Source organism: Tachypleus tridentatus, chromosome 2, assembly GCF_004210375.1.
Source record: "Tachypleus tridentatus isolate NWPU-2018 chromosome 2, ASM421037v1, whole genome shotgun sequence".
In the NCBI taxonomy this organism is placed as follows: domain Eukaryota; kingdom Metazoa; phylum Arthropoda; class Merostomata; order Xiphosura; family Limulidae; genus Tachypleus; species Tachypleus tridentatus.
The window spans coordinates 144,154,370-144,168,427 of NC_134826.1; the positions used below are offsets into that span (position 1 = coordinate 144,154,370).

General features: G+C 34.9%; 1 pseudogene across 1 annotated transcript in view; it reads left to right on the forward strand.

Annotated features, from left to right (window-relative positions):
- Positions 1 to 10,620: 10,620 nt before the first annotated feature.
- The window catches only part of LOC143245286 (FMRFamide receptor pseudogene), a 105,411-nt pseudogene continuing 101,973 nt past the window's right edge, over positions 10,621 to 14,058 (forward strand). Inside the window, exon 1 of the transcript XR_013025555.1 lies at positions 10,621 to 10,735. The product of XR_013025555.1 is annotated as an FMRFamide receptor pseudogene, transcript variant X1 (transcript). The remainder of the gene's footprint in view (positions 10,736 to 14,058) is intronic.

Here is a 14,058-nt window from a genome sequence, read left to right on the forward strand (position 1 = left end):
AAAACTTTTCAGAATTAAAGGTTCAAATTTAATACTAAATAAACCACCAGTACTCTTGAACCCGTATATTATTGACATGGCTCTAATTTTAACATTACATGAAATATTCCTTCTTAGCGCGTATACGTATTGCTGATACAGATAAAATACAAAATAAAAAAATACAGATAAAGACACAAAACAAATGCGAAAAGCTATGTTTAACTCAAAATACAAAGAACTGAATGACTTGCAAAAACAAAATATGGACCTCGACCATCAACTGACCTTCTGTATTCAACCAGACATTTGTGGACCCATACAACGTAACATCAATCAACCCAATAGTAAGAATGACAAGGAACAAGAAACTAGACAAAGTGCCAACAACAAAATAGACGCCAGCATGACGAACCATCAACCAGCCTCATAATTAACAGATCCAACCGACAAATAAGCAGTGAAGTGATACATCTGCTGAACAAAGGTCACAGCTTCACAGTAACACGAAGAAATATCTCATTCATCGAAATGAAAACCTATTTGGAAGACATAGCCAAAAGACTGCTAATCCATTCTACACAAACTAAAAACACCAACAACATAACGGAAACAACCACCAAAAAGAAGACAACTTCGACAGCAATTCCATTAAGGACCAACAACCTATCTTTCCAGGTAAAACTGAAATCATCTCCGAAATATCCCAAAACAGTGTTTTAAATAATTCTCACACAAAACCATCAACAGAAAAGAAAACAAGAAACAAACAAGCAAAAACAACCTTACACAGAAAGATATTAATTCTATAAATAACCTAAAACAAGACAACAACATCAAAATTCTAAAAGCAGATAAAGGCAATGTTATAGTTATAATGAACACAAATGAATAACATCTCATCAGACACAAACAAATTTAAGTCAATACACACAAATAAAAAAACATGAAACCAACTAGATAAAATGTCACTAGAAATAAAAAAAAAGCCAACATATTGTTGGAAAACCTTCATTTCTATCTACGAAAGACTGGCTCACACACGCCACAACTAAACGGCACCCCCAAACCTCACAAACCCGAGTGTCCACTACGATCCGTGATGTCAACCTATGAGTCATTTAACTAAAACCTCGGTTGTGGGAATTGTCTAAATATGTAACATCAGCCGGCTCCTTTTTCAAAGACTATTTTAATTTTAAATATATTCTTAATCATAAAGCCTTAATGGCCAGTTTTGATGTTATATCTCTCTTTACAGAAGTCCCAACAAATGAAGCCTGCAAGATAGCTTTAGAACTTTATATCCAAGACCTTAACCCATTGATACACATCCCAAGCAACCAACCTGTAACCCTTATAGAATTCACTACCACCAAAACTAACTTTATGTTCAATGACCAAACTTACCTACAAATAAATGTCTTAAGTATGAAGAATCGCGTGTTACCAGTTCTAGCCGACATTTTCATGACACAGATTGAATTCTCAAGCAATCATTTCAGTCTCACACTCACCTCTACACTGATACAGATACGTTGACGACACATTTGTTGTATTCACATCTACAGAAGACACACTTAGTTCTTTTTAAACACATTAACTCAATACACTCCAACTTTAAGTTTATATGTGAACAGGAGAAAACTAACCAACTAACATTTCTCAACCTCAAAATCACAAGAACCGATACACAATTCAAAACAGAAATCCACTAGAAAAATCACCCATACTGGATTACACATTCCCTGAGACTCAGCACATGAAACAAAACAAAACTCAACATATTAATAAACCAAATAAACACAGCCACAACACTATGTTCACCTGATAAAATTAACGATGAAATCAACAAAATAAAACAACACTTCATCAACATTAACAAATTTCGTCAAAAAACTGTGGAAAAAATTATACTCACACACTTAGACCAACAACAACACAATCAACAACAAACAACCAATAATATATTCATAAAAATAACAAACTATAAAACTACATTGTTGAATAAGATATATTCCTGATATTAGCGAAAATATAACCAACATTTGGAAAAAAGCTTTAACAAAACGTAACGTTGCAATAAATACTATATTTATTCAAAAACCAGACACAAAACTAAAGTCCACACTATGTAAAAACTACACTGACAAACACCACACCAACGTTATTTATAAAATACAATGTGATAACTGCCACGATTTCTATATTGGAGAAACAAGTAGAAAAATGGAAACCAGATTCAAAGAACATAAAAAGTCACCTTCACACGTTTTTGAACACTGCAAGTCAAATAAACACAACATAACCATAGAAAACACTCAAATACTAAATAAAGAAACAAACATAAACAAACGTAATTTCAAAGAAACCCTACTTATACAGAATTGAAAGCAAAATTAAGCCAATATAAAGGAACACCTTTATACCTATACTGATTAATAACCTGATATCTAATTGCAATGTCCCCTACAATTCATACCCTTCAACACTCTTGTATCTAAAACATATACCCAGCAACGGTTACTTGCAAACTGTCTTTGTTAACTTAAGATGACCTAAGAAGGTTGAAACGTTGCTCTGTACTTTATTTTAATTAAAGTTTTAATACCAATATCAACAGCCTGTAGCATACACTGATACATCTCCGTATCTCCGCACGAGTATTATTGAGACATTTTCAACATTATATCAGAAACCAACATCACATTTCATACAGTTTATTACTAATCCAGCACCAGAACTGACATTAACTGAAAACGTTTCACTTCTTAGCACGTACAATATTCAGACAGCTCCAGTTTTAACATTACACAAAAACAACGTTTCTGAACTCTTGTGTTATTGGTATAGCTCTAGTCTTAACATTACATAAAACAACAATGTTTCTCAGCTCTTATGTTATTGGTATAGCTCCAGTCTTAACATTACATAAAACAACAATGTTTCTCAGCTCTTATGTTATTGGTAGAGCTCCAGTCTTAACATTACATAAAACAACGTTTCTCAGCTCTTATGTTATTGGTAGAGCTCCAGTCTTAACATTACATAAAACAACAATGTTTCTCAGCTCTTATGTTATTGGTATAGCTCCAGTCTTAACATTACATAAAACAACAATGTTTCTCAGCTCTTATGTTATTGGTAGAGCTCCAGTCTTAACATTACATAAAACAACAATGTTTCTCAGCTCTTATGTTATTAGTATAGCTCCAGTCTTAACATTACATAAAACAACAATGTTTATCAGCTCTTATGTTATTGGTACATCTCCAGTCTTAACAATATATAAAACAACGTTTCTCAGCTCTTATGTTATTAGTACAGCTCCAGTCTTAACAATATATAAAACAACAATGTTTCTAAGCTCTTATGTTATTGGTACAGCTCCAGTCTTACCATTACATAAGACAACAATGTTTTTTCAGCTTGTATATTTTGGAAAGAGCTGCAACATATGTCCTACGTTGAGTCCATAACATAATACCTGAAGCTGATGACTGGTGTTTATGGGTTCTGTGTGTAAAGTATACACTATTATACCTATAAGTTTAGTTATAGGAACAGTAGTGTTTTTCGTATTGTTTTTATTATAATAGTTTTATTACCGAGAATATCTTGTATTATCAACTGATTAAATGTATTCAGAACCAATTTATATCTTCTCGGGAGATATTATTGGATTTACTCTAAAAATGTTAACATTTAACACAAATGATGAAACAGTACCTCCTAATAGTTATAGGTAATCGTAAGAAACATATTTAATGAACTATATTCATAACTAGGTTGATTTTAATTTTTACCTTTGACCTACGCAAGTCGTTTTCTCCGATCTGAAGGTAATATTAATTACTAAATAACAATTGTTAACGTATAGTACTGTCAGAAATGTAATGTTTACAGAACAACCGTTATGAATTATAGAGTCAAACTTTATATAACTACCATTATAACGTATTGAGGCCAGTGACAGTATATATTAGTTCTAGCTGTGTTGTTCCAAACGATCATGACATCTGATATAAATTTTTATGTCGCTGTTTATTAGTTACGTCAAGTAGGAGGACATCAGCGATAGCATAGCCTATAATTTATGTTTGTGAAAATACAAAGTAACAGAATGCATGAATAATTGAATCGTGCAGCAATTAGCTACAATACGGATTTTGTAACGGAAATACAACAATGTTAAATGCAGCATGAATAGGGCAATATTTCAAACACGCGAGGAAGTGTGTCTGACCTAACAGTACCCACTTTATTAGCTTTCACTTAACAAAACACAGGAAGCAATAAATAGAAGCTAACATTTCTGTATTCTCAAGACGGCTGGTAAGGGTATTAGAACGCTAATGAAAATAAAGTTCTGTACTTTATTTTAATAAAAGTGTTAATACCCATACCAATCGTCTCGAGAATAGATTTTTACTTCAAGTGGGTTTCTCGTTATCACGAGTTGACCTTTCTGTAACAACCAAAAGTTAAAAGTAATAACATTTGGTAAATATTTATAACAGTAATAAAACTTCGAAAAGTAAGCGAAAAATATCGTTAATATTTGTAATAACTAGTGTAACTTTACTAATGACGTAAATTTACACTTCCCATTGAACTGTTATATAGTTTATCTGGGCTACGACTAATAAGAATATTAAAACTTATGGTGTTAGTTACACCATAGAGGTTCAGTATTGCTGTTAAGACGTTTTATTCTTTGGCTGCCAGTGTAATTCATCTCCTTACATTTGGCGGGCAATTAGCTGTAAGTTTAACGCAGATTTGCCAATAATTGACTAGAAACGCCCTGAACAGTTAATTACTAAATACGTCAATAAAATTATAGGTAACTGTAGTCAAGAAGGATACTTGAAAGGAATCTTTATGGTGGAACTCTCAGAGTTACAGAAAAAATCTATAAACCATAAACTAAAGATATTCTCCAGTTAAAAACTACGAGCGTGTTATGAGTAATAAAGAAGTTGTTGGGTCTTCGGATTTCTTATCATACTGCCCGGAAATCTGAGGGTTACGGGTTCGAATCTCCGTCACATCAAACACACTGGCTCTTTCAACGGTGGAGGTGTTATAACGTAACAGTAAATCCCACTATTCGTTGGTAAAAGAGAAGCTCAAGAGTTGGCGGTGGGTGGTGATAACTAGTTGCCCTCCCTCTAGTCTTACACTGCTAAATTAAGGACGGCTAGCGCAGATAGCCCTCGTGCAGCTTTGTGCGAAATTCAAAGCAAACAAACAAAATCTTACAAAATAGAATGACATCACTACCGCCAGTAAAACAATTATTTGCTTATTTTCATTAATTAAATGAATTACATTATAGCTTTATGAAATGAACTTAGGTTTACTTTTAAAGCACTTAAGCCTTCAAGTGAAAAGGTGAATAAGCACGTTAAAACTGATATGGAAAATATTACACTGAAAGATATTACAATTTTATCAGACCTCCAAGAGCATTGTATTAAATATTACAAACTAATATCTTTAATATCTTGGGTTCCCAAAATTCCATAAAATTACAGGTATGTTTCTGGCCCGAAAATGGTTATGGCTAAATATTTCTTAGTTGTGAAAATGAATTAAACAGGCTCTATGATATTATTGAAGATGTTGATTGAGTAATTATCACCCATAATTCCACTGAACGTAAATAGAAAATTAAACATTTCTTTATTTTAGTAGACCTTGGCCATCTTTTACAAGAAATAAACCTGTTTTTAGTTTCAGTACCCTTTAGGAATTATAATTATCATAAGCTAACCCTTTGTAATGGTAAACAGATACGTTTTATGAGAACGCCACTAAGAACAACAAATATTTATTTATGTTAAGAAAAATCTTAGGAGTTTTTCTTATTTCTTTACTTTTCTATACGTTTTTGTAGTTCGACCAAAAATGTCTTTCACCTCAAACAAGGAATTCCAATGGTTGGCAGCTTTAGCTCACAAATTCCAGAATTATATTCGTATACTTATATATGTAACATATACAAGTTGCAAAATTATATGTGCGTATAAAAGATACAGTACAAATAAAGATATGTTAAAGATTTGCACAATAGTTGCACTTATACTGATGACACTTATCTACTTATTCAGGTTTTTTGTTGATACACCAAATCAAATCTATCCACAAATACTTACCGTCGAAACGGGTTCTTTCACGAAAAATAAAGAACACATCCTGGATCAAGAAATCAAAATCTCCAATCAACCAAGACCAGTTTGTTTCAATAAGACATTCGAATATTTAAGATAAGGTTTGTTTACTACTCACATTTTGTCAAATACAGCAGAATGAATCCCATGTCTTCACACCTTTCACAAACGAAGTTTGTCCTAACGCATTTCCAATTACAAGCTAATTACATTTTGCGGGGAAGTTCAACAGTATTTTTGATATAATTAAAGTTTAAATGTTCTATAAAATATCCTAATAATTTCCAGTCTGCTATTTAGTTTATCAAGGTAATAGTTTTAAGTGTACTACTAATCTGCTTTAGTGTATAATACATACGAAACATTTTCAAGTGTGGCACATAATATTATGTCATTTACTATTGAAGCCTAACTCTATTCTGTTCATTAACAGTACCTGTTAGAATGTTAAACTTATTTCAATATTTCTTCTTATTATATTTATTTACAGAGTTTACTTTGATTTATTATGAATTTACAACTGACCTAAAGTTTCAAAGTTGGCAGAACTTAGATACTATGGGGTTTACGTCCGAAATAATCATTAAATGCGAGAATAACTAACAAAATATTATAATATTTTTATATTAATTATCTACGTTCATTACTGAATTTTCATTAGTTTGTTTTTGAATTTCGCATATAGCTACTCGAGAGCTATATGCCCTAGCCGTCCCTAATTTAGCAGTGTAAGACTGGAGGGAAGGCAGCTAGTCATCACCACCCACCGCCAACTCTTGGGCTACTCTTTTACCAACGAATAGTGGGATTGACCGTCACATTATAACGCCCCCCCGACTGAAAGGGCGAGCATGTTTGGTGTGATGGGGATTCGAACCCACGACCCTCGGAATACGAGTGGTACGCCTTAACACTCTTGGCCATGCCGGGCCAGTTTTCATTAGTATTTCTGATCTAATTACTTAACTCGCTAAGAGGGGAAACTGACATTAATTGCATTTTAGGTTATATATTGATACAATTTCTGTTTTCGCATCGCATGAAACAACATAAATATTCAGCTTATATTATAGTTCATTTTGTTTAATAACTTGTTATTTGTGTGTTAGGAGAAGTTTAATATTTACTTCAAATTAAAAGAACATACCGTATACTTCTACGTTCAAGAAACGTCAGTGGTTAATTTATAGTAACTTCGCAAATTTTCACTTCTTTTTTGCTTTTAAAATCTCGCAAACGATCCAACAGTTCTAACCTTTTCAATTTTCAACTGATGGTAAAGAGAGCCCACACAGTCATCAACTCTGAGGTCACTGTAATGGATTAGATGTTCTTGCACCTCTGGGGTGTCACTGCATAGATTTACTTGTTTCGTTGTTTTGTAATTAAACACAAACGTACACAATGGACTGACTATCTGTGCTCTGTCGAACACGGGTATCGAAACCCGGCTTCTAACAGTGCGTGTCGGCAAACATACTGCTATTCTTTGATACGTTACTTTTCACAGTAGAAATATTAAACAGAATTACATGAACTTATAACAAATTCGTTAAACAGTATCGTTTGTGCCTTTACACAAACTTAATTTCACACAAAAACATTTTCAGAAAAGAAAGGAATTTGTTCCCAAGTCTTCATATTTTCTTTTCAGACTCTTGCAGAAGCCAAGCTTGACCACTTTCCTACGAAGTATTGTTTGTTTCTTTCTTTTTTGAATTTCGCGCAAAGCTACTCCAGAGCTATCTGCGCTAGCCGTCCCCAATTTAGCAGTGTAAGACTAGAGGGAAGGCAGCTAGTCATCATCACCCACCGCTAACTCTTGGGCAACTCTTTTACCAACGAATAGTGGGACTGACCACCACATTATAACGCCCCCCACGGCTGGAAGGGCGAGCATGTTTGGTGCGACCGGGATTCGAACCCGCGACCTTCGGATTACGAGTCGAATGCTTTAGCACGCTTTGTTATCGTTATGCAATCCATTAGTTTTAATAACTGGGCTTCCTACTAAGTAAACTAATGTTTTTAAAAAAATGGTTACCACAATGTTAATCCGTAAATAGACATAATAACACAAACCAGTGTTTTTAATAAGGTAATACCATAATTTTAATACATAAATAGCTATCTTGATGTAAACCAGTGTTTATAATAAGTGCTTACTGTAATGTTAACCACTTATTGTTTTTTATAAGTGGTTACCATATTGTAAACCAGCGTTTTTAATAAATAGTTATCATAACGTTAACCATTGTTTATTTAAGTGGTTACCATATTGTAAACCAGCGTTTTTAATAAATAGTTACCATAATGTTGGTCTGTAAGTGATTGTCGTAATACAAACCAGGTTTTATTTAGTGCTTAACATGAGGTTAACCATAATTTCTATAAAAATTACCATTATGTTTTGTTTTTTTAATTTCACGCAAAGCTTTGCGAGAGCTATCTGCGATAGCCTTTCTTAATTTGGAAATGTAAGACTAGAGGGAAGGCAGCTAGTCATCACCGCCCACCGCCAACTGTTGAGCTGCTCTTTTAGCAAAGAATACTGAGTGTGGATTGACTGTCACACTATGACGCCCCCATGGCTGAAAGGGCGAGCATATATGGTGTGATGGGGATTCGAACCTGCGACCCTCGGATTAGAAATCGAGCGCCCAAACCACTTGGTCATCTCGGGCTTATCATTATACAATCCATTAGTTTTAATAAATACTAAGTTGACATGAGTAAAGCCATTGTTTTTATATGGTTTAGAATGAGAAAGTTACACGAACTTTGCACATCATGTCTTTTCTCATTTCAGTAAAAAATAGAAGTGAAATTATTAGTTCTATTCTACCATAAGTGTGACGCTTAGCAGGCCTTTAGTTCTATTCTAACATAAGTATGACGTTTAACAGGCCTTTAGTTCTATTCTTCCATAAGTATGACGTTTAGCAGGCCTATAGTTCTATTCTACCATAAGTATGACGTTTAACAGGCCTTTAGTTCTATTCTACCATAAGTATGACGTTTAGCAGGCCTTTAGTTCTATTCTACCATAAGTATGACGTTTAGCAGGCCTTTAGTTCTATTCTAACATAAGTATGACGTTTAGCAGGCCTTTAGTTCTATTCTACCATAAGTATGACGTTTAGCAGGCCTTTAGTTCTATTCTAACATAAGTATGACGTTTAGCAGGCCTTTAGTTCTATTCTACCATAAGTATGACGTTTAGCAGGCCTTTAGTTCTATTCTACCATAAGTATGACGTTTAGCAAGCCTTTAGTTCTATTCTAACATAAGTATGACGTTTAGCAGGCCTTTAGTTCTATTCTAACATAAGTATGACGTTTAGCAGGCCTTTAGTTCTATTCTAACATAAGTATGACGTTTAGCAGGCCTTTAGTTCTATTCTACCATAAGTATGACGTTTAGCAGGCCTTTAGTTCTATTCTACCATAAGTATGACGTTTAGCAGGCCTTTAGTTCTATTCTAACATAAGTATGACGTTTAGCAGGCTTTTAGTTCTATTCTACCATAAGTATGACGTTTAGCAGGCCTTTAGTTCTATTCTAACATAAGTATGACGTTTAGCAGGCCTTTAGTTCTATTCTAACATACGTATGACGTTTAGCAGGCCTTTAGTTCTATTCTACCATAAGTATGACGTTTAGCAGGCCTTTAGTTCTATTCTACCATAAGTATGACGTTTAGCAGGCCTTTAGTTCTATTCTAACATAAGTATGACGTTTAGCAGGCTTTTAGTTCTATTCTACCATAAGTATGACGTTTAGCAGGCTTTTAGTTCTATTCTACCATAAGTATGACGTTTAGCAGGCCTTTAGTTCTATTCTACCATAAGTATGACGTTTAGCAGGCCTTTAGTTCTATTCTACCATAAGTATGACGTTTAGCAGGCCTTTAGTTCTATTCTAACATAAGTATGACGTTTAGCAGGCCTTTAGTTCTATTCTAACATAAGTATGACGTTTAGCAGGCCTTTAGTTCTATTCTACCATAAGTATGACGTTTAGCAGGCCTTTAGTTCTATTCTTCCATAAGTATGACGTTTAGCAGGCCTTTAGTTCTATTCTACCATAAGTATGACGTTTAACAGGCCTTTAGTTCTATTCTACCATAAGTATGACGTTTAGCAGGCCTTTAGTTCTATTCTACCATAAGTATGACGTTTAGCAGGCCTTTAGTTCTATTCTACCATAAGTATGACGTTTAGCAGGCCTTTAGTTCTATTCTACCATAAGTATGACGTTTAACAGGCCTTTAATTCTATTTTAACATAAATATGACGTTTAGCAGGCCTTAAACAACAAGCAAATATCGCAATTTAACTTAATAATAGCAGACCTACCAATAACATGTTGGAAACCTAATGACATCATGATGACGTAAAGTGACATGTGCTTGTTGCGCCGAATGAGAGAGGTGAGTACACAACCAGGCACTTTTCTTTCAACCATATTAACAAGCAAGAAGTCAGGCAAGACAACACCCTTGTTACTGTTAACTGATCCGTGTCACAGAACCACCAGATTCGTGTCTGACCCTCGAGATAAGAAATCATTATATACAGGTAAGGGAATAAATATTTTATTTGGAAATATGCAGAAATGTTTACTATGCCCCTCACGAACAGAAGCCATAAATATTAATTAAAACAGCCTCTCACGAGTCTCATGTTGTCGTTGATACAAGACCACAAAGCCTTCCATTATCTGTAACAAATTTATGAAAAACATTCCGTAAAAATTATCCATTTTATGAGCTATTAATGTATTGCTTTCAGAATACTTCAACGGTGACTCTCGTAACAATTCCCAGATCATATGTTTCTCCAAAGTTAAAACACGATCGCTTTTGCCAGTTATATAAAAGTCAGTAATGCTGCGGTAACGTTTGCTTTAATTCTATATTCTGGGTGTGCACGTGTTTTCTTATAGCAAAGCCATAGTGATCTGTTTTCTTTGACCACCGAGGGGAATCAAACCTGTAATTGTAGTGCCGTAAATTCGCAGACAAACAGTTATGCCACTGGAAGCGCGTACTATGGGTTTCTTTATCACGAAAACAATTCTGCGTTTTTTTACCTTTTCTGTCAAGTAAAATTCTCAGTGTTATCATTGTCTTATGATATTCCATAACAATCTATTTCTTAGTGCGTTTCTTCATCTATCCAATAGATGTCGTACAGCCACGTACAAACATTTTAAAATCTTAAATATATTGCCCTGGAAAATAATTTTTTTTTTTTGGTTCGAGACTTAAGTTGACAACAGCATTTGGAGTGTTGTTTCTATTTATTAATAATTATTGCGCAAATAAACCAATCCTACTTTTACACGCACATAAATATTTATGATCATATGTTATTTGCTAACCTCTCTTTGAAAAGGCATGGCATGGCCAAGTAGTTAAGGCACTCGACTCGTAATTCGCGGGTTTGAATCCCCGCCATACCAAACATACCCTCCGGTCAGCCGTAAGGGCGTGATAATGCTACGGTCAATCCCACTATTCGTGGATTATAGCTAGACATATGAAAAACGAGGCTGAAAGGGCGAGCATGTTTGGTTTGGTGCGACCGGATTCGAACCCGTGACTCTCGTATTACGAGTCGAATGCCTTAACACACTTGGCCGTGTCGAGCCACGTTTTACTTATGTCTAGCTATAATGTTTTCGCGTCAATTGCCAGTTTCTTCCTGCGCGTTTCGTTATGACAGATCCTCTGTTTCACATACATCTAATTACAACGTTTCATTATGCTAGATTTTCCGTTAGTTTTCTATAATTCTTTCGATTTTCGTTTTTTAAACCTATTTTATCCCAAAAAATTTCATCTGGTGGCCTGGTGGTTAGGAAGCTCGACTCCCAGTCTGAAGGTCGCGGGTTCATATCCCCGTCCTACCAAAGATGCTCACTCTTTCAGTCGTTGGGTGTTATATAGTGACGATAAATTCTATTATTCGTTGGTAAAAAAGTAACCCAAGAGTTAGCGGTGTCTTCTCTCTTGTCTCACACTGCTAAAGTAGCGACGCCTAGCGAAAATAATCCTCACGAAATTCAGCAAAAAAACTCAATAGGCTGCAAAGCTTGCAGAAATACGACCCCCCAGTGGCACAGTGGTATGTCTGCGGACTTACTCGCTAAAAACCGGGTTTCGATACCCGTGGTGGGCAGAGCATAGATAGCCCTTTGTGAAGCTTTGTGCTTAATTTATAAACAAACAAACAGAAAGACGTTATTTCTGTTTTCCTACTGAACCAGTCAACAGTAAATGGCTCAGAAAACAACAACAACAACAACACACGAAAATCTGTCTCCAAGCTCGAGATAAGTGCAACAACAACAGATAAAATAAGTTTTACTTTTTATCTTACCTAATACTAGGCTTAGTCTGTTGTATGATTTTGTCTATTCTAGGCCTTAGAAAATAGCTGCGTTTTATCTGTACTGTTTCTGTTTGGAGTAAAAAATGAGTAATGTATTTAAAATATCATTTAGTTTTATCACTATGTCTTTGATTTCATTGCTTACAAGTGTGTGTGTTCATTGCACGTGTGTGTGTGTGTGTAAACTTCGCCATAAGTAGGCAGGACAAGCAGGTTACGAAATGTCGTTTCCGGAGTTCAACTCTTGACCATCTTTGATTAACATTAAGCAACGTTATCAGGTCAATATAAAAGGAAAGCTGGAGCAAACGTTCAGAATGTCGACTGAGATACGAATAAAGTTACACCTTCTCAAAGTTAGGAACAAATGAGGTTTTTATATTATCGGGATGTCGATTTTGCTGTGACACCTTTAGTTATCTGTACGTTGTACTAAAATAATAGGACGACAATCTTGCTAAATTAGAAATTAATTGCTCGAAATAAAACAGTTTATTTTGTTGTGTAAAGATGAACTTGACTTTCGTTAAAGATCTAACTTCAGAAGACGTGTTCACTCTACCACCTACGATATTTAGTAGTTAGCAAAAATGTATATATTTAACGTTTATTACAGAAGAAGTGATAGAAAGACAAAGAAACGGCCCGGCATGGCCTAGCGCGTAAGGCGTGCGACTCGTAATCTGAGGGTCGCGGGTTCGCGCCCGCGTCGCGCTAAACATGCTCGCCCTCCCAGCCGTGGGGGCGTTATAATGTGACGGTCAATCCCACTTTTCGTTGGTAAAAGAGTAGCCCAAGAGTTGGCGGTGGGTGGTGATGACTAGCTGCCTTCCCTCTAGTCTTACACTGCTAAATTAGGGACGGTTAGCACAGATAGCCCTCGAGTAGCTTTGTGCGAAATTCCCAAACAAACAAACAAGACAAAGAAACTAGATCAGTACAGTGCTATGGCATTACACGTGTCTTTCTCTTTTTTTTTTTACATATGTTGAACTGTTTTAAGTTGTTTAAATCTGAACCCCTCCACTGTTTCTTCACTGAGACTTCTCACCAACAAATCTGTTAAGTTTCATTGTTTAACCAAACAACTTGAACCTTAGAAAACTATTGAACTCTAGCCTGAAAACATTTCGTCTCTAAACTCTCTTTACTGTAATGTATCAAAGAGAGAATTTCATAACAACATAATTTTAACATTTTAAATATTTGTCTTCATAGGAAAATAATATACGGCTCCTGAGCCAAATATGCCTTTGTATTGCGAAGATTGTTTCATTAAAACTACTTTTTTATAAAAACTTGCTCAAATAAAATTATGTTATGATGTTTATATGAGCAAGAAACTTGTCAATTATTAGGCTTAGTTTCAGTTGTTTAAGCCTAAAAAGACTATAACTGACAACATGTCTTCTCTTACTGACTGGTTAAATTAACATCAGCGGTATAGATCAAAAACTGTTTTACCAGATAACATGTCTACTTACTCTATAAAATAATACATTTGA